Source organism: Diorhabda sublineata, chromosome 4, assembly GCF_026230105.1.
Source record: "Diorhabda sublineata isolate icDioSubl1.1 chromosome 4, icDioSubl1.1, whole genome shotgun sequence".
NCBI classification, from domain to species: Eukaryota; Metazoa; Arthropoda; class Insecta; order Coleoptera; family Chrysomelidae; genus Diorhabda; species Diorhabda sublineata.
In genome coordinates, this window is record NC_079477.1 from 4,630,803 (window position 1) to 4,655,146 (window position 24,344).

Here is a 24,344-nt window from a genome sequence, read left to right on the forward strand (position 1 = left end):
AAACAAGCCGGGTATTACTTTTGTCTGAAGACTTTTCATCGCGTACTCTATTTCCAGCCTTATATGAGATACAAAGGTGAAAGCCTAGATTATTTAAAGCAGACTCAAAGTTCTTAACTCCGCAGTACTCAATATAATTCCTTTACAATGCAGCTTTGCTTTGCCAAATTGTCTCCAAATGCTCGACAATAATGGGATTCCTTTTTTGGTAGTTCCATCAAAAACTTCCTTAATTCTGTTTAACGCAATAATTTTCCCTTTTATTCCTATTGATTTGAGGTAGATGATCTACATTAGTTCCATTTGAATTTGGAACTAGAGATACTATAAATTCATCCTTCTGATGCCCCCGTATATCTTGAGAACTGAAAAAGTGTACTATTAAAATAAAAAAATCACATTGCAAATTAGAGTATAATCATATCGTTTGAATCAAAGTCTATTCTTCAGCAATATTTTTTCATAAAACAACGTAAATCAAAACCTCCAACAAACGCATCAAATCTAGCAACTTAAAATCTGATAGTCTACATTTGATTAATTAATTATGGCTTCCTTACCTTATGAAAACAGACACTTCTTGTATTTCACATAGTATTTGGTTCAAAGTCATAGACACATTTTAAACAATGACGGCCGATTGCAAATCCCATACTTTTGAGTAATTCTTATGGGGTCGTTATAACCAATTTAAGAGTTAGGAGCTTTGAAAGGTGTTGAGAATATTTTAAATCTATTTGTATCAAAACCTGATGAATCGTAAAAATCGGACTTAAATTGTTTTGATAGTAAGCAGATGTCATGTAATATATTTAAAACACTTGAACCTAATTTTAAAGATCGTTTTATAAAAGAGAATAAGAAGGCCTGTTCCAAAGCACTACTGAACTAGTTTGGAGTTAGGTTAGGTTAGGTTAAGTTAGGTCCAAGGGAAGTGGGAACATGTTATTGATAAAATATTTGGATTAGAGGAAAATTTTATGGCAAAAAAACATTTTTTAATCGAGGCAGTCAAATTAATTGGTTATTGAGGATAAGAAGGCCTGTTCCAAAGCACTACTGAACTAGTTTGGAGTTAGGTTAGGTTAGGTTAGGTTAGGTTAGGTCCAAGGGAAGTGGGAACATGTTATTGATAAAATATTTTGGATTAGAGGAAAATTTTATGGTAAAAAACATTTTTTAATCGAGGCAGTCAAATTAATTGGTTATTGAGGATAAGAAGGCCTGTTCCAAAGCACTACTGAACTAGTTTGGAGTTAGGTTAGGTTAGGTTAGGTCCAAGGGAAGTAGGAACATGTTATTGATAAAATATTTTGGATTAGAGGAAAATTTTATGGCAAAAAACATTTTTTAATCGAGGCAGTCAAATTAATTGGTTATTGAGGATAAGAAGGCCTGTTCCAAAGCACTACTGAACTAGTTTGGAGTTAGGTTAGGTTAGGTTAAGTTAGGTCCAAGGGAAGTGGGAACATGTTATTGATAAAATATTTGGATTAGAGGAAAATTTTATGGCAAAAAAACATTTTTTAATCGAGGCAGTCAAATTAATTGGTTATTGAGGATAAGAAGGCCTGTTCCAAAGCACTACTGAACTAGTTTGGAGTTAGGTTAGGTTAGGTTAAGTTAGGTCCAAGGGAAGTGGGAACATGTTATTGATAAAATATTTGGATTAGAGGAAAATTTTATGGCAAAAAAACATTTTTTAATCGAGGCAGTCAAATTAATTGGTTATTGAGGATAAGAAGGCCTGTTCCAAAGCACTACTGAACTAGTTTGGAGTTAGGTTAGGTCAGGTTAAGTTAGGTCCAAGGGAAGTGGGAACATGTTATTGATAAAATATTTGGATTAGAGGAAAATTTTATGGCAAAAAAACATTTTTTAATCGAGGCAGTCAAATTAATTGGTTATTGAGGATAAGAAGGCCTGTTCCAAAGCACTACTGAACTAGTTTGGAGTTAGGTTAGGTCAGGTTAAGTTAGGTCCAAGGGAAGTGGGAACATGTTATTGATAAAATATTTGGATTAGAGGAAAATTTTATGGCAAAAAAACATTTTTTAATCGAGGCAGTCAAATTAATTGGTTATTGAGGATAAGAAGGCCTGTTCCAAAGCACTACTGAACTAGTTTGGAGTTAGGTTAGGTTAGGTTAGGTCCAAGGGAAGTGGGAACATGTTATTGATAAAATATTTTGGATTAGAGGAAAATTTTATGGCAAAAAAACATTTTTTAATCGAGGCAGTCAAATTAATTGGTTGTTGAGGATAAGAAGGCCTGTTCCAAAGCACTACTGAACTAGTTTGGAGTTAGGTTAGGTTAGGTTAGGTCCAAGGGAAACGGGAACATGTTATTGATAAAATATTTTGGATTAGAGGAATATTTTATGGCAAAAAAACATTTTTTAATCGAGACAGTCAAATTAATTGGTTATTAATTTGATAAAGTGTATTAAGACATTTTTTTTATAAATATTTCATCTTGTTATGCATCTTATCAAAAATAATAATTTTCTAGTAATTAACTAAAATACTTATGATTATCGTAGATAAATCTTCTGTGTTTGAAGTAAATATTTTGCTATATGATAGAACACCTTGTATGTTATAAATCTGACCGCTTTAAATGTCACTTGTCATCCATAGATCTTATGTATTAGCTCCCACAGGAGGATATAACTAAGTAATACAATAGGTATTGAATTTTCAGAATGACAGTAGAGTTATTGGTATAGACAATAGTAGGTATACAATTTAAGTCTTTGTTCTTTATTTTTAAGTAGTACCACGGTATTTAGAATGTGGGTAGAAATTCATAAATCCGTTTTTTAGAACATCTCGTAGGTAATCTAATACAATTAAGATATTTATTGCGTCGTCCTGCAATAAAATGAACATTAATAATATCCTTTGCCAAAAGGTTTATTGAAAATCCTTTATACATGACAAATCTTTGATTTTGACGTAAATTATCACCTCAAGTCCTTTTCAAACTTGAAACACTTACTTAAAATCGATGTATTAATCATTTCTTCATTTAAAAAACCCACAATAATTAATTAAAATAAACTTCATGATATCCACGCGAGAAGAAAAGTTTTCCACAAACACATATTTTTGAGGGTTAACATTATGCCTTTTACATCGATTTGATACTTAATATATGTGGCTAAGCGCCGGAATAACTTTTTACTTGAAATGAGTGAAAGAGACCGGGGATGGTTCACTAAGTTTTGACTAAGACTCGTATATCTCTGATGTTTAAGTTAATATAACATAGAAAACAGATATAAGAACTATTCAGGCATCTAAAATGCTAATCTATAACCTATATATTATAATATTTATTTAGTTGATTTTCTAAACCCTTATTGCTTGGTTAACCTACCCTATCTCCGGGGTAAGTTGACCGTAAGCAAGGGGTAGGTAGACCTAGGCAGTAATTAGTGTGAATAAAGAGAATTGGTATAAAATAAAACATCAAAATTTAATCAATAATGGAAACTTTCTATTAAATTATAAACACCCTTAAATGTGAGATCTATTCTCGGTTGATAAAGAACTTTAATTAAGGTTATAGTCCGTCTTTAAACTATTTTATGTTCGCCAGCAATTAATTTGATTTTTTGCGTGTCTCTTATGATGTTAATCCATGATAATTATCGGCAGCCGTCTTCAAATAAGCATCTAGTTTATTTTCTTCGTCATCGCTAAATATCCGACTATTTTTTATGTACCCCGTATCTGCGTATCATATACAAACTCTGGCACTAACATGGAAACAATAATGTACACTAAAACTATCATATTTACATTTGACATAACGACAACATTATTTCTAACAGATCCATAGGCACAATAACAAAAAAGTACGAATCGTCGCTCGTGATTTGTTGGTAAGAAACAAGTAACGATGTGGAGTTATTACTGCTTAGTCTACCTGCCCCGATAGCCAACCATCCCCGGTTTCCCTGCAACCATTCACCATTCACCAACCATTCAACGGTTTCCCTGCAACCTGGTAAACCGGTTCCCCAATCTCTTTTTAGCTCTCTTTTCGTTTTTCCTCCTCCATAGAAATTAGCAAGCCCTGCAGAGTAGCAATTCCTATATCAGGGCCCACTTCAACAGACCCTCTTCCTATAAAAATTTTCATTATCCTACCAAATTCCATCCAACGAATTTCTCTCTATACTATTTCAAAAACAATATCAAACATGTCGCGGGGGTCAAGTCTCGAGTAATCTTTTATGAAAAACGTGCTATGTACCACTAAACAAATCATCTATTGTCAGTGGAAATGTACGGTGTTCACGTTTCAAGTAGACAGTTTTATTTACGTTGCTCGTTTGCGTTTGAAAATATTACAAATACTATAAAAGAACTATAGAAAATCTTAAAATAAACTGAGAAGAAGTCAAGGTTTGCAATATGTAGGCAACGATAAGAAAATTGTGAAAGACAAGGTCGAGTCCATACCAACGGTGAGAGGATGATGTTTATCTAATTTTGAAACATTAATAACCATAAATTTATTCGGGGGTTTCTATAAATTGCAAAATTCGCAACTAATTTTGACTAAGAAGTACGAAAATCAAAGTAGAGAAACAGTGTATTTTACATTTTCGGGTAATGTGCTGCAAATATGTGAAAATAAATTCCCGCAATGTTTTCCAATATCGAAAAAGTTTGTTGATACTTTTTGTCAAATTAGAGAAAGAGTCTAAATTAACTTATCTAGAACGTGGGAAAAAGAAAATTTCCACCTGCAAATAAGCATCTGGCGAATCAGCACATCTCTTCATCCCCAAGGGAGTAAAATGATTATAGTAGTTTAAAGAGTAAGAATATTTTTGTGAAGAATTGAATATTAAAATATTATATTACATATTTAAATATATCCATCCATCCATCTTACAATAAACTTGCTGTTTCTAGTTCAATATCTTCAAAAAACCTGTGATTTATAGAATATAATGATATAAATAATCCAAAACACAAAATCGCCAACTTGAACAAAAAAAGTATTTAAAACCTTAAAATACGATCAATATCTAACTCAACTTTCCCTAAGGGATACTTGCACTAATTCTATTAATCTGTAGCTAATGCTGACTCTTTCACCTTTAACAAATGGACAAATGTTTTATCTTCGACTGCTCTAATGTTACAATACGAGGTTTAGCTAATAAATAACGAGATTAGTTACGAAAAACGGTTTTATTATAAAAATTATTCTACATTTGAATGCTCCCCTTCAATACACTACCCTCCCCTCGTCACGCACCTTTTCATACGTTTTTTTATTTTCGGAAACAAAAAAAGTCGCGCGGTGTCAAATCTGGTGAGTACGGCAGGTGTTCTTGCACTGGAGTGCGCTTGATGGCCAAATACTGCTCCACAGATAGGGCGTTATGGGCAGGTGCGTTGTCTTGATGCAAAATCGGGCCGTTTTTTACGAGCGCGCTCTAGCAGTATTGCCAAAACTGACAAAGAGTAAGTATGATTGGCAGTCTGACCCTCTGGAGCCCATTCAGTCATCACGATACCGTTAAAAACGATCAACATTGCCTTGAATTTTGATTTGCTTTCTCGGTCCTCACTAAAGCGCTTAAATCACTCAAAAACACGCGCACTAGATAAAGAATTGTCCCCATAAGCCTCTTGCAACAATTTATAGCACACGTTCGGTATTTTTTCATTTTAACGAAAAATTTGAGATTGATACGTCGCTCCTGTTTTTCGTCACGAGAAAAAAACACGTTCGTTTCAAATCGCTACTGCACAACTACTATAATAGTGACGGAAACGTGTTTTGGGACGTGCATAGACAAGATATCTGGATACTTCGCCCGTCTAGGGCGCCCTCTAGGCGCGCAATCTCGTTATTTAATAGCCAGGCCTTGTACTTTGGCAACGTTTGTCTCAATAGTTTTGGCACAAAATAACCATACGCGTATATTTTACTTCCATTTTTTCACGGTTTTAAACTTGTCCAAACTACCCATGATTTTAAATTTATAGAAGCTTCCAAACTACAACTTCAATTCTTCAAAGAATTAGTTGTATATATATGAAGCGTCATACGTAATAGATGCATGAATATTTATATAGATTCCTTAATCCGGGAGAACTCGCTGGGTGAGATTTTCTCTCACCTGCAGACTTTGATTGAAAGGAGGGTTTTTTGAAAGAACTCGCACTGAGTTTGATGAAACCTCACCTTATTACCACATCGGCAAAATATGAAACCTCAAAATTGTACTTCTATGAAAAGAATTGCGATTGTTGAATTGAATACTGAAGAAAAAAATACCAGTCAGATGGAAAACCAATTCTGTGCTGTGAAAGAAGAACAAAAAAATCAAAAAAGTGTGTGTAATTGCAACACACAGTTGCGTAAGATGTGCTGATATTGATTAGCAAGCTTTTTCTAGTAGAACAAAATTTTGTTTGCACATTTATAACTTTTTGTGAAAAATATGACTGTTGAGATATTATATTTTTGTTTTTTTCAACTATATTTAAACAATTTATACATTTGGATTAAAAAATTTAATTAGTATATAAACTATATCACATTCTTTTTATAGATAAACATCACAAAATGGAATAAAATATTTAAATACATTAATTTACGGTGAACTTAATTAAATGAGACACTGTGAGAGAAATTCTCACTAGCGAGTTCTGCTGTGACGGAAATTCTAACAAGTTCTCCCGGGTTAAAAGATGAATAAACTGAAAAAACATAAAGCTATAATGTTCTCAAAATAATAATTTTGTCACTTAGCCCGATATGCGTTTCAAGTTTTCATAATATCATATGAGAGAAAAAATTTTACTTAAATACCTTTCTTTACCACTAACTTTAATTATTTCTGGATTTTTAAACAGTAATTAATTTTGTTTTTACTATGACCGAAATAATTCCGTTCAATAATCCCTAAATTAATTAATACTGTAATTGTAAGAGGAAAATTTATTTAACTGACGTATCGAATGAATGAATGTTATTTTACTAATATTTATAAACAAATTTCATATTATTTAAAGTACATTCATCCATTTAGATGTGATATTTCACCCTTCAACATGTGTATTAATATATCTGGTTATTGTTCCCTTAATCATGTTGTACAAGTACCGTTCAATGTGCGTCTAGTTTTCAAAAGCGTACGTACCCTTTTATCTACCGTTTTCCACCCCAATTTCTACCGTTTTTGTATTGAGGATTAAAAAAATTTTGAATGATAGGTATAGGGCAATGGACAATAAAACCATCGTGGTGAGATTAATTTTTTTATTCAAATTTTCAACGTACAAGATCTACCGTAACATTTCATGTTCAAATCTATTTGTTATTACAAACCAAAATCATAACAATGCAAAATATTCGAGAAAATTAAATGCAAAATCTTCAAATTATATGCCATTGAGCGATAAGAAAATTGTTGTGAAAAGTTGTTTTAATAATAATAATGACGCTAATAATTTATAAATTCTAGTATATTTCTGATAAATGTGGACTAGAATCTTATTATAAATGATAGAAAAATTGAAGGAAATGAAACTGAAATGAATAAAAAGGTTTATTGTCTTAACAAAATAATTGGTTATACCATTTCCATTGACCTGACTTAATGACTAAATCATCCAATACTTGATACTATTTTTCTCTAAATTTCTCAATAGTTTTGGCTGCTTTTCATCCTTTTCTATTCCTTCGATCTCGGTCATAACCATATCTAACGTAATCATCATCATTTAGCAGCCTGTCTTTTCCACTGCTGTACATAAGCCTCTTTTAAGATCATTTTGCTCGATGCTCGAAATATCTTTTTCAAATCGTCCGTCCATCGCATCAGCGATCGTCTCCTATTTCTCTATCCTTCATCCCTGGGACGCCATTCTAGTATTCTCTTCGTCCATCTATTATCTAATAATCTTGCGACGCCAGCCCAGTTCCTTTTTAAATGTGTGACGCTTTCAATTACATGCTTAACTTTTGTTCATGACGTTGAGTTGAGTTCGTTGAGTTTCCGAAATCATACTCAACGTATTACTTCTAATTATACCTATTGAACTTCATTTTATTAACCCAGTTAAGTTGAACTTTTATCTATAGAATATGTTTTTTTTTAATTTCTATACCTATGATATTATTAGCTCCATTGAGCTCTTTTCTTATGGTTTATTTGTTTTGTTTTAATATTTAGTTCTTCTGCAATTGCTGTACAGTTATCATAAGTGAGTTTGATTAAACACATTTCAAAGATATTCCGTATCTCAAGCATTTGTTTTTCCTCATTTCCATCATTTGGCATATTCTTTTCTGTATATCTTCAATAACTTCTTCTGGAATCTCATTCCCTCGTATAATATCATGGCATTTCAAATTTTCTATCAGTTGTATGATTTCTTTATCTGTTGGTTCCTCAACATTTTCTATTCCGTCCCTTCTATCTTCCTTGTATTCCGGTTCTTCCTCTTTTCCATTCAGCAAACTTTCAACGTATCGAGTCCATCTTCTAATTTTTTTGTAGATCTGTTAATAGGTTACCCTACAAGGTACTTGAGTAAGCCCTCTAGTGATTTTCTAGTTTCTTAATGAAAATTTCTTAATTCTTTTGAAGTGTTCTTTAATATTTTGTAATTTATTACGCATGTATATTTATTGTTATCGTCATGCTACAAATTTCTTCTGCGTGAGTTATGACCTGCTCTTTAAATATAAAATATTTTTATTTAATTTTTGATTTAATGTGCTTTGGTTTGATCTCATTATAACAAAGCTTAAAATTACACAAACTTTAGATCGAGCAACAAAATTTCAGTTGTTTTGAAATATACGAATAGTAAAACTAAAAGAATTCTTATTCACAAAAGAAATTCGTTTTGATTGATGGAAATAAAAAGTAAATTATAGATATAATCAGTGACTGATGCTTTATATTTATTAATATTTTCATACAATCACCTTACCATCTTTTATATCACCTGAATGTATGTCTTAAACACTTAAGTCAGCTTTTTTAAAGATCGACACGCCTCTCTCTCTCAACTTTCAATTCCGAAAGGCTAAAAGGCATCTCATATCTAACAAATACTTTTTAGAATTATTAATCCTGACACAAGACTATTCAAGTCCGGCAGTGTAACAACTTATTAAATCTCCTTTGATAAGAGTAATTTTTTTTATAAAGTCATCGTCGAACGGAAGTCTCAAAAAGCTTTATCTTACTAACCATGAAAAGGAAAACACAAAGTCGGAGCTACTAATTTTTTCCCATAGGTTACTATAAAGGACCGGAGATATTTAACACCTTTTATATTATCTTATTATAGTTATACATTTAAAACTAAATTAAATTTAAATGGTATATGATTTATTATCCATACAAGGTTCCAATGTTTAAAAGGTATATTATTAACTTTAATCTTGTAAAGATCAAATTATGGGTTACACCTTTCAAGCAACTAGTAAGATTTTATCAAATTTGACCAGGAATAGTGTATTCAATTTCAATGCAATTTCAATTTATTCCAAAAACTGAAATTGTTTGATAGACATGTAGCCAGAACAGTTCATCTCAAAGACAGAATCGTTGCGCTGAGATTTTTGTCATCTGCTACATTGCAATTATTAACTTATAAATTGAATAGTAATAAAAAATAATTTGATATGTAATACAATGAAAATGAAATCTTCAAACTAAAGAGAGTTGATTTTGTTGTTTTTTTTTTCAATTTTCTCAATATTTAATTTTTAATTAAAAGCTTTATAATGTTGAATAGCAGATGGTTGATTTGAAACAATTTTTTATCAACTATTTTTCTTCAGTATTATATTGAAATACATATTTCTGATTTAGACTATTTATTTTTGTAACACAAAGAACAAATTTGAAAATAGTATATTTGTGTTAATATCTAGAAGTTTGGATTTTTCATATAGCAGATCTGAAGAATACTGATAATTTTTGAAGTGCATTATTTTTAATATCCCTCTGTGAATAATGTTTAGTTTCTTGAAGAGAGTATCGTATACAGTCCACGTGGAATCATCATCTCCACTGTTACCAAAGAAATCATCGAATCGTAAACATAAATGCATTTCTATTGAGCGAAACTATCGGAAGGCGTATGTAGAAAATTTCTTCGAAATATTCCTGCCGGATAGTCTGCGATAAACAGTGGCGTCGCTTGGTGAGATTCATTTGATTCATAAATAAAGATTTAGATATACAAACACAGGAAGTTATTTTAAATATATTCGAATGTTTTAAAAAGAAAAATATTCAGCAATCAGATAATGCAATCATAATAATTAACTATAACTGATTTAACTATAGTAAACATATTTTACAATTAAATCAAATGCATTTAAATTTGTTTCTACCAATATTTTGAGTTTCTCCCAAGTTTCAGCAGTAAAAAATATAACAGTGTTGTTACAAAAGTTCTGAATCTCTTTATACTGTTTATATAAAAGGTAAAGAGGATGGGATCAATCACCAGGCCCAATAAAGTTGTTTTCTGTTTGGTAAGGAATGAAAGAGTGTCCAGAAGGCTTCTCAGAATCTAAAATTCCCTCAAAAATTCTACGAACTGCGAATGGCTCACGGTGTCAAATGCATTTGCGAGTTCAAGGAAGAGACATAATAAGAGTTTACCCTTTTCAAGCGATTTATACATTTTCTAACAGCATTTTGATTAGTTATTATAATAATAAATTCTTCTCTCGGAGAAGATTGGATATTTTCTTAAGTATTCCATTGAGTACCTTCCCAATAATATTTACAAAGTGACAAAGAAAGAAAATCGGCCTGTAAATTGTCATAGAGTTCTTGTTTTATGCCTTATAGATCGGTTTTGAGGTGGCTATCTTAATTTTTCTTTGTAACAACTCCTAGTTTAAATAAATTATTCATAAAATGTTCCCAAGGACCGATTATATGTTCGCAAATATATTTTGCAGTTTTTACTTCATCTATACCAGAAGCCTTGTTATTTCCAAGATTTTTTATTATGTCTAGAAATTTTTCTGTTTCTTAAAGTGTTTTTATTTGGTTTTTTAATTTCCTCTGCTAAATTGTTTCCAACATTTGGATGAAATTCATTGGGCTAATTTCATGGGACTATATAATAGCTTATTGTTTGTGTTAAAGATTATATTAATTTCGAAGTTTTAACTTTTAGGCAACTAAAGAGGACTGATTAGGAATGGTGCATTTAAATTGCACGAGTAAATCGAATAGGTAACATTTTTTTTAATTGGTACAAACTTTTTTAATGTTTGCTTGAGCTCCATATCTCGATTGGCGAACTGTTGAGCTACGGCTTGAATTTTCAATGGAATTACGTAGACAAAAATTTTCAAAAGTTGCTATTTAATTAACAAATAAATCAAAAAAGAAATTATCGTGAAAAATTAAAATTTGATTTAGTTTTAAATGTATAAGTTACGACACTGTATTTGTAAATTGTATTATTTAAAAACTTTTTGATATCTATGAGAAAATCTGAATGTAACTATCGTATGATCATGAATCCAATTGGTTTTATGAATTGCGGAAAGAACAGTCCTCTTGAAGGTGTGCTTTTAGACTACGTGTGACTCGGTCGATAAGTTAGAATACTAGCCCGAAGCCATCATTCTTCAACCAAATAGTACATAATGATGATTCCTTTTCATACTTATAAGTGTATTGCTATGAAGCGCAGAATCGGATTCATTTTATTTGTAAGTTAAAATAAAAACAAAATTAATAAATTTATTTATGAAAAAATGGCACAAAATTAAAGAATATACAGAAATACCTCAAAACGAATTTATAAAAGCTGTAGAACTCACACTTACAACAACTTACTTTAAATATGAAAATGAAATATACAAAAAAATTGATGGTTGTGCTATGGCAGCTTCCATTTCAAATGTTATGGCACAATTTGTAATGGAAGATCTCGAGGAAACTGTACTAAGCAAACGTGATATAAATATTCCATTCAACATAAATAAAAAATTCAATTCTTACCATAAAAAAACTTCAATTCACAATCGAAATCGAACAGTATAATGAAATCAAGTTTCTTGATGTCACATTACATAAAATTAACAATAACATAAGAACAGAATGGTATACGATAACAACTTGGTCTTCAAGATATTTAAACTTCAATTCGTGGTTACAAAAAAGATCAGTGATAATAAGTTTGGCTGATAGATCAATCAGATTTTAGATGCTCAGCTATTCAAAAAGCAAAAACTACAATCAATTAAAAAAAAACAGGAACGAAACATCAAAACATAAAACATTTTTCCTTACCGTATGTACAAGGACTCTCCCAACAATTATCAAATTATTTTAATAAATATGATATTAGTATAAGTCATGAAGGACAAAATACGTTTTCCAAATATTTCACTAAATTAAAATCTAAAACACCAAAAAACCAAAAGAAGTAATATTATATATCAAGTGCCTTTTACTAATTGTAACGCTGTCTACATAGGGCAAACATCTCAATATTTAGAAAATAGACTAAAAGGTCATTAATACGATACAAAAATTGCATTAACGAACCATGAAATATCAAAAAAAACATAAATTCAATTATAAAGATCCAAAAGAGAATTTTTAGAAATGTTCTCATTCATAGGAACGAATTTTTATCGATGTTTCAAAAATTATATAAAAAAGTAATTTTAAAACAGAATCAACAACATTTAGAAGCATTAAAATTAATACTTTATAATTAAATGTAAATTAAAATCAAGTTAACGATACTAGACATTGGTTAGTTAGTTATTATTGTATTATTTATTTTGACTACCTTATATCCTGAACAATAATTTCAAATCAATAAATAATTTTAACCTTTCAATAATCTTTTTTATTTCAAGTTCCTCCTTGTACAGAATTTTGATAAAGTAAAGTACAAAATTCAAGAAACATACCTGATAGATTTAATCTAAAACCAATGAAAAAATTAGAAGAATAAAAATCTATTTTTTCCATTGTTTCAATAAGACAACTGATTGTTAATGTCAGTGTTACAAATGCAACATACCAATTATAATGGCTTCTATAATTGAACGAGAAAGGATAGAAATTCTAATGATGGTAGGTTATTTAACTGCAACAGAAATTGCCTTACATCAACGTGGTAGTCCGTCGATTGTAGTAATGTTTGTAAAAAGAAAAACTGCACTCATACAACGTACAACATCCAGATAGACGTTTGGAATTATGTATTCAGACAAAACAAAGTGCGCCCAAAAAAATTAATGTATGGGTAGGAATCGTCCGGGAAAGATACATTGGTCCTTATGTCTTTCGCGGGAATTTTCGGTTTGAAATAATAGAGAAAACTTGTATTTGGTTCTAAGAAATGTGCACATCCAAATTATGGTCTTACGTTCAAAGATTTCTGGATAACCATTATGAAAGGAGGTACATTGAAAGACGTGAATCAATAGAATGGCAACCTGATCTTACCCTCCTTGATATTCGGATCTACGTTAACCTATCAGAAAATTTGGAAGATTAATTGGAACGAATTAGACATGAAATGAGTCGTATAATGCCGCGGATGACGTAAATAAGGTCTAGCATCGTCTTGGCTTGGACAATTCCTGTAGACCGTTTAATTAATTTGAAAGTTAACACTAAAATTAAGCTTATTTCGATCTCAAACTAATTTTTTAATGCACGAAAACAACAATAATGTCAAAAAACTTATTCTTATTTTAAGTGTTAGTTGTTTAACTTACGTCAAAAGACGCGGAGAAATATTTGTTTCAAAAATGAACATTGTACGTTTTATGAATGTTAGCCATTACTTTATCATAACCCTATAATTTCATAGGTTTGTCATCCTGTTTTAATAACTGTCTATTATTCTCATATTTTCAGTTCTAAATGTTGTAATTTTCATATCGAGTTTGTCTCCTGAAACTTAAAATAAATGTTTTGCATTATCCCGAATTGTTCATTCCTTAATACGCAATCATAATTCAGAGACAAAATGGAATTAGACTGGATGCATCATAAACTTTATTTTAGTAATAACTTTTGAATTAACTAAATTATTAAAACAAAGCTATTTCTTACAGAAACTGAATTTTCGATTGAACCATTTGTTCCCCAAAATATAATTTCTAATATTTTTTTTCTGTTATTGAACCTCAATCTATTGGTTTCATAACCTGACTGTTCATATATTTACCCCAAAATCGACCCTCATTAAGATTACGAATTCAATGTAGGAGGTGGTTGATTTATGAATGGCAATACCCTAGAGTATCTTTTATCTATCAGTCCGATCCTGGGAGAAAGAACGTTATTGTTATTACAGTGGCATCCTAGACAAAAACGGAAATCGTGCATCTCTTGAGACGACCATTGATTATTTTTATTGACTCAAATTATCGCTATTATTTATGTAATGTTTTGATGAGAAAACGATTGTAACAGAATTTTAGACATTTTATATAACTAACTATAAACTAAAGAAGTGCGATAATTACATAAAACTTCTGAGGTTCTAATAGACACATTATTATTATTGTCAAAAAGTGGGGTCTCTTCTCACTAAGCGTTTTACTTTACATGTATTTTGGTTTTGTAAATTGTCTTCATTCGCTCATGGTCTAAAGAACGTCATTTTTCTATTTATTCAAACAAATTTATGAATTGCATAAATCTCACTAAGCCATGCCACTGCTTACTGCAGACTCTCCAGCAGGAATATTTCAAAAAAATTGTGTACATACGCCTTCCAACAGCTTCGGCCAATGGAAATGCATTTATGTTTACGATTCAATGTTTTCATTGGTAAACAGTAGAGGTGATGAGTCCACGTGAACTGACGGTTTGTGAGGTGTTTACCGAATGTTATACAGGGAGTAAACATATTAGAAGAACTATTCCTACGAAATGGAATGGAAAGAGTCCCTAAAAATGAATAAAGAAGTTATCCTCAGCGTCCCAAAGTACAAGTTGTGATGCAGACCTTTATCTGTTCGATAAAGAAGATGGGCGTCAACTCAAAATTTGCGTTTTCTTCGTTTTTTGTTAGAAATTTTCTCGTAAAAGTGGCAATGCCGCTGTAAAACGCTTCATGGGAACGGACTCATAGATCAACCTTCATAATGTAGTAGATTGTGGTTGGATAGACACTAAACCTTTCTAATAACTTTACTTCTTGTGTCAAATTTACATTTCTATTTCGAAATCATATACTCAAGGAAGCCCCTGTGTATCAAGAAGCTTTTTGTAGATAAATTCAGAAGTCGATAAGGTAACAAAATAAAAACTCAACGTTCCAGCGGGGAGTCGAATGAAATAGGAGTTTCGATCGCGACAGACCTAGTGCACAATTTTAAATAAATATTTTAGATAGTTTATGTTTTAATGTCATACAAAACGTAATAAAAAGTTAACTTGTGTTGATTTTTTGCGACATTCGGATACTTTGTTTAGTTAATCTACAACTAACAATCAAATTCATTAAAAGAACTACTGAAAATTCATTTTATTCTATTCTATAATATCAAAAATGATCATTTGAAATTTTGTATTTAACAAAAATTAACTGTAATCATTTTTTGAATCAAATGTTTCTGATACGAATATCAGAAAATTAATGTATGATACTTTTCAAACAACAATAACCAAGTAAACTCAAAACATCTAATTCGATAATGAGTCTTGTCAGATTAGGTGGGAAACAACGTTTCGGACAAGAACGAGCGGTCGAATCTATCGACAGGCAAGTTAATTAAACTGGTCCTTAATTATCGAATTTGGTTTACATTCGAAGGTGTTGTCGCATTTAATAGCTTTCGTCTAATCAGATCGTGCTCGTTCGAAAACTTGAAACATTAATCGTCAACTCCCTTTTAGTAAAATTTTCCATTTGATTCTCGTGTCAATTTCGTCATTAATAATGATAAACTACAAGTCAAATACACCTGGTAATTGTTTTTTGAATTATTTCAGAAATATTATACAATTATTACAGCTTTCTTTCTTACCCATAATTTATAGCAAAGCAATGAACTTCAAGTATATCTCGCTGAGCAATTTCCAACTTTTAGAATAATTTAAATAAGTTACGAGACATCATAAAACTTTTCGAGGTTTATGCCTTTCATGCACACCATTAATATCTTGGACAGTAACATTATGCAGAAGAAAATATGGGACAGTCGTAACAAGAAAAATTTATAGGGAAGCAAACCTTTATAATTTATTAGAAAAAGTTTTACGAATGTATTAAAATTGCAATAAAAAAATCATAATTTTGATGTTTTAAACATAAAAGAATAGATGAGAATATCGAGAGAGATTATAAAATTCGTCGATAGAAACCAAATTTTCAATTAATAATCAATCACTTTCTAAAAAAGAAATCTGGGAAGAATTTAAGGCGAAAAAAAAATCTTCTAAAACAGCTAGTAGAACCAAAAATAAATAATTTCTAGAAGATATTTGCAGTATTATCGAGTGACAACAAGAATTCAATAAAAAAAACAACCGCAATAGGAAAGTGGATAGAAGAATATCATTCAGCTGGATAAAACAACAAAAACGTTGTTAGTTCTGTAATTCTAGACGGAGATAAAAACGGCTCAAAACGGTTCCCAAAATCAGAGCCTGAAAGTTGTAAGTAAAACCCTAGTACATCATTAAATGGCTACCCTGCCGATGCAAAACGTTTGCGTATGAAAATGCCAGCCGGTTTTCCACGTTGTAAGACTTGAAGAGAAAAATCGTTTCCACGTAAAATTGTTTAGAAATGGTCTCAAATAACAGCGGTAAAGTAATGGCAGAAGTTTAATCGTACAAAAAACCCTTGGCAGAGGCGATTGAAGAGTGTCGGAAAACCTCCCCGAAAAATCGATACGGTTCCCGCGCCCAACTTTTTTCCCAACATTCTTTAGCTCTTAACTAAGAATTGTGCGTGATAGCAGAAGTTTTGGATGACAATAAACCCTCGGCAGAAATTATTTTGTCGGAAAATATTAACAAATACACGATTGTTTGTTAAGTTTACAAGTTGAGGCTAATTTTATGTATGTCATTAAATTATTTTCAAATTCTACCCCAATTTAATAAAAATTATCACGTTACGGTTCAAACTCGCTGAGAAACTCGAATTTTTTTGACCCTATACAATTTTGAAAAAATGCGAATCATTCCAAATTGCGTTTTCCGATCTGACTGACAAATCGATGGATAGACCAAAGGTTTTTGATGTACTGGAAGACTTTGTATGTCGAATGTAATCGCAAAAGAAAGGTTCGAGAAATTTGACTCGACATGTATTGATTCTACAATGTTACCGCCATGTCAAAGAGAACTGTACTAACACTTCTCACGGTCTCATTTCATGGGTAATGCCTATCTCATAATTCCGAACGAAACAATTGCACCGGAACAATGGGGTTGGAAGAAAGAAAAATCCACCTTTGTGACAAAGTGTCCGAACCGTCTGAAACTCTTGATACTGGTGAAGGAGACGATACTGAGAGGATAGAGGATACCAGGGAAATTAACGAACTTGATTAATTCTTCGCAGAATACTGATGATGATGTTAACGATTATGATGATGATGATGATGAGACAGAGATGGATGACGACGATGTGTAATTTCAAAAATCTCGTATTAGTGCATATTAACCTTTATAACTATTGATTTTTATTAGTAAATAATCAAAATTCATTTCCCTCTCCTCCTGATTATATTACATTCTATTTTAATACCGATACTGCAACCATTATTAAAAAATAAATTTTGGGCATAGTATCTCAATAATGCACACCACAAAATAATATATAATTGGGAAAGAAGTTGGGCGCGGGAACCGCATCGATTTTTAGGGGGGATTGACGCCCACGCGGTGGCTATCACCAACTTAGAGCCCTCTCAATACCCGATGAATATCCCGTCTGCTATAATCATCATATTCTCTGCACAGAAAGAAAATCTACTCGAATATCTAGTTCATTGAAGCTTGTTGTCGCTGGGGAAGACATAAACCGTCATCCGGCCTTTAGAAATTCCTGTACATGACTTTTAGGTTATACGTAATGCGGCTCGATTCTTTCATCAGTATATGGAAGAAATACTTCGAGGCCTGGATTTCGTTTTCGTTCATCTCGATGAAAATGAAACACAACATCGAGACAATCATGTTACCTTTTCGCCAATCTTGATCCTAAAAGTCGCGCCCAAAACTGATTAAGTCACACAGCTTTTATCTTACGAAACTTTTGCCTTTAAAATAGCTTCCATGACAATCCTAACAACAAAATGTGAAGCATGCAATGGAATGAGAAGACAGCAACACATAGTATCTGACCTTTACTTATGGGCAGTTTGGGAACATGAAAATAATGATGTGGATTCGGATTCTAAAAACAGTTCCTTATCAAACTAAAGTCTATCAAAAATATCTCTTTTCTGGCCAAACACAAATGGAAGCAGACAACACAACAATTTCTTATAATCTACGCCACTGTTTACTTGTCTTAAGTATCGTAACAGCAACAATTTCAAAATGATCGTGTTGGTATATTAAAACGCACCCTATACATAATAACCACACCTTGCCAACAACATTAGCTCAAAAGGTGCTTGGACCAAATGAAGTAGTTTAATATCCATATTCCGTATAAATGAGTACAATATTATGAATGTTCCAACAGACAGTTGTATGTAATGTTTATGTGAGTTGGTTCTAAGAAAGAGCGGTGCCTTTGCGATCTGTAATATTTGTTAGAGGAAGTTATTACAGATAATCTTAGTGCCAAGATTAGGTAGTAGACTGATATGTAACATAAATCAAGATGTGTGATGTTTAACGTTGGCGGTAGCTCATCAAGGCGTTATTATATTCCCAGTAACGTATTTAGAAGAAAAACTACGTGTATCGAATTCCAATAGATTTTACAAAAATCCTCATGCGACCTCATTGAAAGGACAATAAAATCAACGGGGGTCTTTCTCTAAATGTAGACGACGTGCCGAACTTCATTTTATACGGAATACGTTGGATTCTTTTTAAACTTTCTAATTCCTTTGTAAATGTGAACCAGACGTGTTTCATAATATGATTCGCTTATTTTTATAATACCTTTTTCGTTCAAAAAGTTTTAGTATAATTCGGAAAGAATTTCCGCACATATTCTTGTTCGTTGTTATTGAAACTAGTTCATATCTGACTTTGAAGTTATCTTGAATTATTTTAACGTAGATATTTACAACCCATCAGCGCTTTTAAAATAGTGAAAAAAGAATAATTATTACTCGAAATTAAACTAAATTGCACGTCAACAAACGGAGGACAAAAGAGCTACTTTTTTCACAGTAACACGTCTGTTTCACTTTAAAGCCTCGTTTATAAAATTTAAAATATCGTTTAGCACTAACAGCGCCTCATTAGAGTAATTATTTAAAACATCCTGTTAAACCAATATTGGTTAACATCCGAGTCTGATCCATTATATAAATAATAAATATAATATATACTGTAAGCTGTTATAAGATTGGAAAAGACAGAGCCGAACTTTGATAAAATTTTCATTTTAAGTTCATGCTAAGGATAAAAATATAAGGAACTGACAGAGAAAAAATATGTGAGCAAGAAGTTAATAAAATAACTCGTTTTGAATAAAAGCACGGAAATGGAAATCAAAACGAAAACTAAATTCAAAAAAGGAGTTTTTACTATAAATTCAAATGTGTAGGAGTGGAAAGACGTAGAACTTAACAGATTCGATAGAAATTCTAACAAGATGGACACAAAATGAAATTTTTTCTAATTTATTGTCCTTCATTGATGACTCATTAATAAATTTAAAATAAATAAATAAGCCCACGTCCAGTACGTAACAATATAAATCCAATCTGTATCATCCCAACCCTGGATGAATCAGATCTATATGAACCGTACCTAGATGGATCTAGACTGTATGAATTGAAACCGAACATAATTGAATCCAATCAATATAAATCAATTCTATATCCACAGAATATGAATGAATCACATCTATATAAACCTAATCGTTACAAACCGAATCTATACGATTCCAATCTATTTGAATTGAAAATGAATGAAAGGAATATCTATGAATCGATTTTATTTGTACACTATCTGTTTGAATCAAATTTGTATGTACCCAATCTACCTGAATCTACATGGAACCAATCTATATGAATCAAATCTATACGAAACCAATTTATATAAATTGAAACTATATGATCCCAATTTGTATTAACCGATTATGTGATCCGATTTTATATGAAATGAGAATATAAATCGAATATATATGAAAGGAATGAACCGAATCTACTTGATTCATATATGAATCGATTCTATGTGAACACAATCTTTAAAAATCGAATCCAAATGAACCAAACCCATATGACTCGAATCTATAGGAATCAAATCTACATGAAACAAATTTATATAAAATGAAATTATATCTGTATTAACCGAATCTATATGAAATCAATTCATGTGACCCGATTTTATATGAATGAATTAAATATAAATCGGATATATATGAAAGGAATGACCCGAATCTACTTCAATCGATTCTATCATAATGTTTATGAGTCGAGTCCATATGAACCGAACCCATATGAATCGAATCTATGTGAATCAAATCTACATGAAACAAATTTATGTAAATTGAAACTGTATCTGTATTTACCGAATCTATTTGAAATCAATTGCTGTGGCCGCATTTTATATGGATGAATCCAATATACATCTGATATATATGAGTGAATGAACCGAATCTACTTGAATCGATCATATATGAATCGATTCTATGTGAACACAATCTGTATGAATCGAATCCAATTTGAACAGAACCCATATGGATCGAATCTATGTAAATCTAATCTGCATGAAACAAATTTATATAAAATGAAACTATATCTGTATTTACCGAATCTATAAGAAATCAATTCATGAATTTATATGAAAGAATTCATACGAATCGAATCTATGTGAATCGAAACTACATCTGTATTAACCGAATCTATATGAAATCGATCCATGTGACTCGATTTTATATGAATGGATTCTATATAAATCTGATTTATATGGAAGGAATGAATCGAATATAAAAGAATCGATTCTATATGAATCCGATTTACATGAATCGAATATATATGAAAGAAATAAACCGTACTGTTGTTTAAAATATCTCAATTATTTACCTTCCATTTATCGGCAAATAGAGCAAGAATTGAACCAAAAAACACATACGAGTAACTACAATCGACTTCAAAGAAACAAATTATCTGCTATACTATCGAAAAGGATATAAAACTTTTTCAAAAACCACCTATAATGCATATTAAATGCTAAATGATAGAGGAAAATATATTAATATACTAGAATGACATACGAGTATTTTTTTAGGAGATTTGCAAATACTTTTTACGTACAATGTATGGGACTCGCGTCTCGCTTAGAGGGGTGCCCTACACCTCTTTCTGCTTCCACCTTTATGAACCTTTGGGATCGCGTAAGCATCAAAACTTCAGGTTGTCTAATATATTGTTTCAGTATATTACTGTTGAGTCTCTTTATTGAAAGTCAGCTCTTTATTCCATGGATATCATCATCGCGGCAAAAGTAGTCCGATGTCAACAGTGAGTTATCTCTCCCACAAAGGATGTGTTCCACTGATGACAGAGAAACAGTGTATGATCGGCGTTGTCGTTATCAGAGTGACGTGGAAACGATACAGTGTTGTCTGTTGATCCTCTCAGGTGAGTTTTAAATGAGTGATCTCATCCATTTCTTTTTGTTTTCCTAATGCTGTTGCTATCTAAGCATGCGGGTATTTCGAGCCGTAGTTTTGTCGGTTTCTAAGTACGTTTTATGTCGATCTGTGACTAGAAAATCTATAGGTGGTCAGTTGGCGAGTACTCGTGGAGACGTTCCGGTACAGTTTTTTGTGGGTTTCTGCTTTCCAGACTAGAGCTTCGTAGAGGATTGTTGAATTGCTGTTGATTTGCTGAGCTCAGCAAAGAGCATCAATAATTGCTCCATCGTTTTATACAAAAACAGCTACTATATCAGGGTCTCAAAATCACAACTGATAATAAAAGGAAGACCATAAATTGCTACACTTTTTTTAACCAGTTTAGAGTAGAAGTCCCGCGGAGGAAGTATTCGGTACCATTAATTAACAAAACAAACAGGGCGGCCACGAAGCAGACAGAAAAAGCGAAGAGACCGTGGAGCAACTCAACTTATCTATGTGGAATCCAATTCGTCTACGTAGAAGCATTCAGATACTTTGAAACCACCCTGAACAACTTTTCTTGGATATTGAAGTTGGACTTAAAATTGTATCCTTTCTACTTATATGGGCATATCAAATTTTCCTATTTTGGAGTATGAATAATCCTAAATTGAAACACCAAAGACGTTTTTACTCTAAAGGTTCGGGCTCAATTTTTTAGAAACTCGCGCCGCAATTCAATAACTATTAACTGTGTTTGCCCGTGGTTAAGAGTACATTTGTCAAGCAATTGGTGGCATACCTGACGCTATCTATCGAAGAGTTTAGAAAAAGGGCCAAGATTTAGGAATACCTGTGGCGAAATGATAGCCTCTTTAAAGATATTATAAATGTTCAATATAAATAATTATTTGTTTGAATACAGTGTGATTTTTTATCATGATAGTTAGAAAATTTTATAAATTAATGGTCTAATGAAAGATAAGGATTCCTCTAATATATCTTGTAATTTCTGATGAATGCCTACAGAAATATGAGACAGTAAAGTGTCAAACATTGAATTGGGTATAAAAGATTTATTTTCCTAACGGTTTTTGAAGTATTTGTTTAGAAAACATCCACTTCAACTTATAAGTTTTCATTCCACAAGTTCACAATTGTTCTTTTGGAACGAACTCTAATTGTAGTCGAAGAAATCCATAATCATGACCTTAATGTTTAACTTCGGTGGGTCTTTCTAGTGCGAGGTGATTCACTGGTTTTCCATTGAAAACTTTGAATTTTTGTCCTACAGTAATAGCCATCTATCAACAAATCGTGAGCTACTTTCTCATTTTTGTTCCAGAAATATTAATATTATTGCTATGACACTATAAAAGCTTCATCGAGATGGATTTATGATTTTTATATATTTTATATATTAAATCGACTGACTTATCTGTTTGCGTAACCAAAATAACTGTATTTTTAAAAACTGTATTCACAACTACTATTCTTACTCCAAAGTTTCAAGTTCTGATCTGATATCCGGTACGTAATGTACGAGAACTTGATTTTCTTGAAAATTTACTCGTAAATATTTGAGTTCTAGTTAGAGACAATAACGAGGTAGTAGATGTTTTAGCGTTTTCAGTCGGAAGATAATTTTACTGAGTAGGCAAGTAAAGGAACAAGACAGGCATCTTTTGAAAACTATTTGTCTTTACTCTAATTAGAAAAAAAATTTTTTTGAAAGACTTTTCTGAAGAAAAACGAACCGGGTAATAAATATAACAATGTAAACTGATATTTGGAGTTTATTTATTCAATATTGTTTAATAATGAAGTGCACGTTCTTAGTATGAACATTTAGGAAACAGTTTGCTAAACTTATTCTTTGAGCTCATAAAAATAAAAAGGAATATTTGTCATGAATTATCTGACTTATACTTGAGATCCGTAATTGTAAAGACTGATTAATACTGCAGAGCCAAAATGAACGTTTACTCTGTATCAAAAAGTTGTCTTTTTATTACCGAAAAAAAGCGATTATTTTAAGTTTGTAAACAGAAAATAATCCGAGGGGGCTAAATCTAACGAATAGTTTACATCAGGTAGATATTAAAACTTCAATTTATTAATTTTGGCCATTGAAATAGCGAATGGGTGAGCTGGTGCATTGCCTTGATAAAACAATACTTTCTTCTTAGCCAAATGCGGCCAATTTTACTTGATTTCTTCGCTCAAATGTTGCAATAAGTTAGCCTAATATTAGCCGTTGATAGTTTTTCCTTTGGCGCAAAAAATCATATTTATTTCTGTGAATCATTGCCAAACACTCGATGGAAATGTCTTCACGACGCTGTTTTACACGCGGGTTGATAGGAATTTCATCAAGTTTATAATATTAGTGATAAGAGATTGTACGTTACTTTTTACGATTATTGTTTAATTTTTCTAAAATAATTTTAAAAACTATATCTTCTTAGGTTTTTATGAGATGAAAATAAAAATATAAGAAGACATCGAGTTCTACCACCCTCATACTTGGTCTAAAGGAGTGTTAGATCATTCCAATAGGGACATTATAAT

General features: G+C 31.6%; 1 protein-coding gene across 1 annotated transcript in view; it reads right to left on the bottom strand.

The window, feature by feature from the left end:
* Positions 1 to 24,344, bottom strand: part of LOC130442824 (protein slit) — a 601,470-nt gene that overhangs the window by 555,585 nt on the left and 21,541 nt on the right. The window lies entirely within an intron of this gene.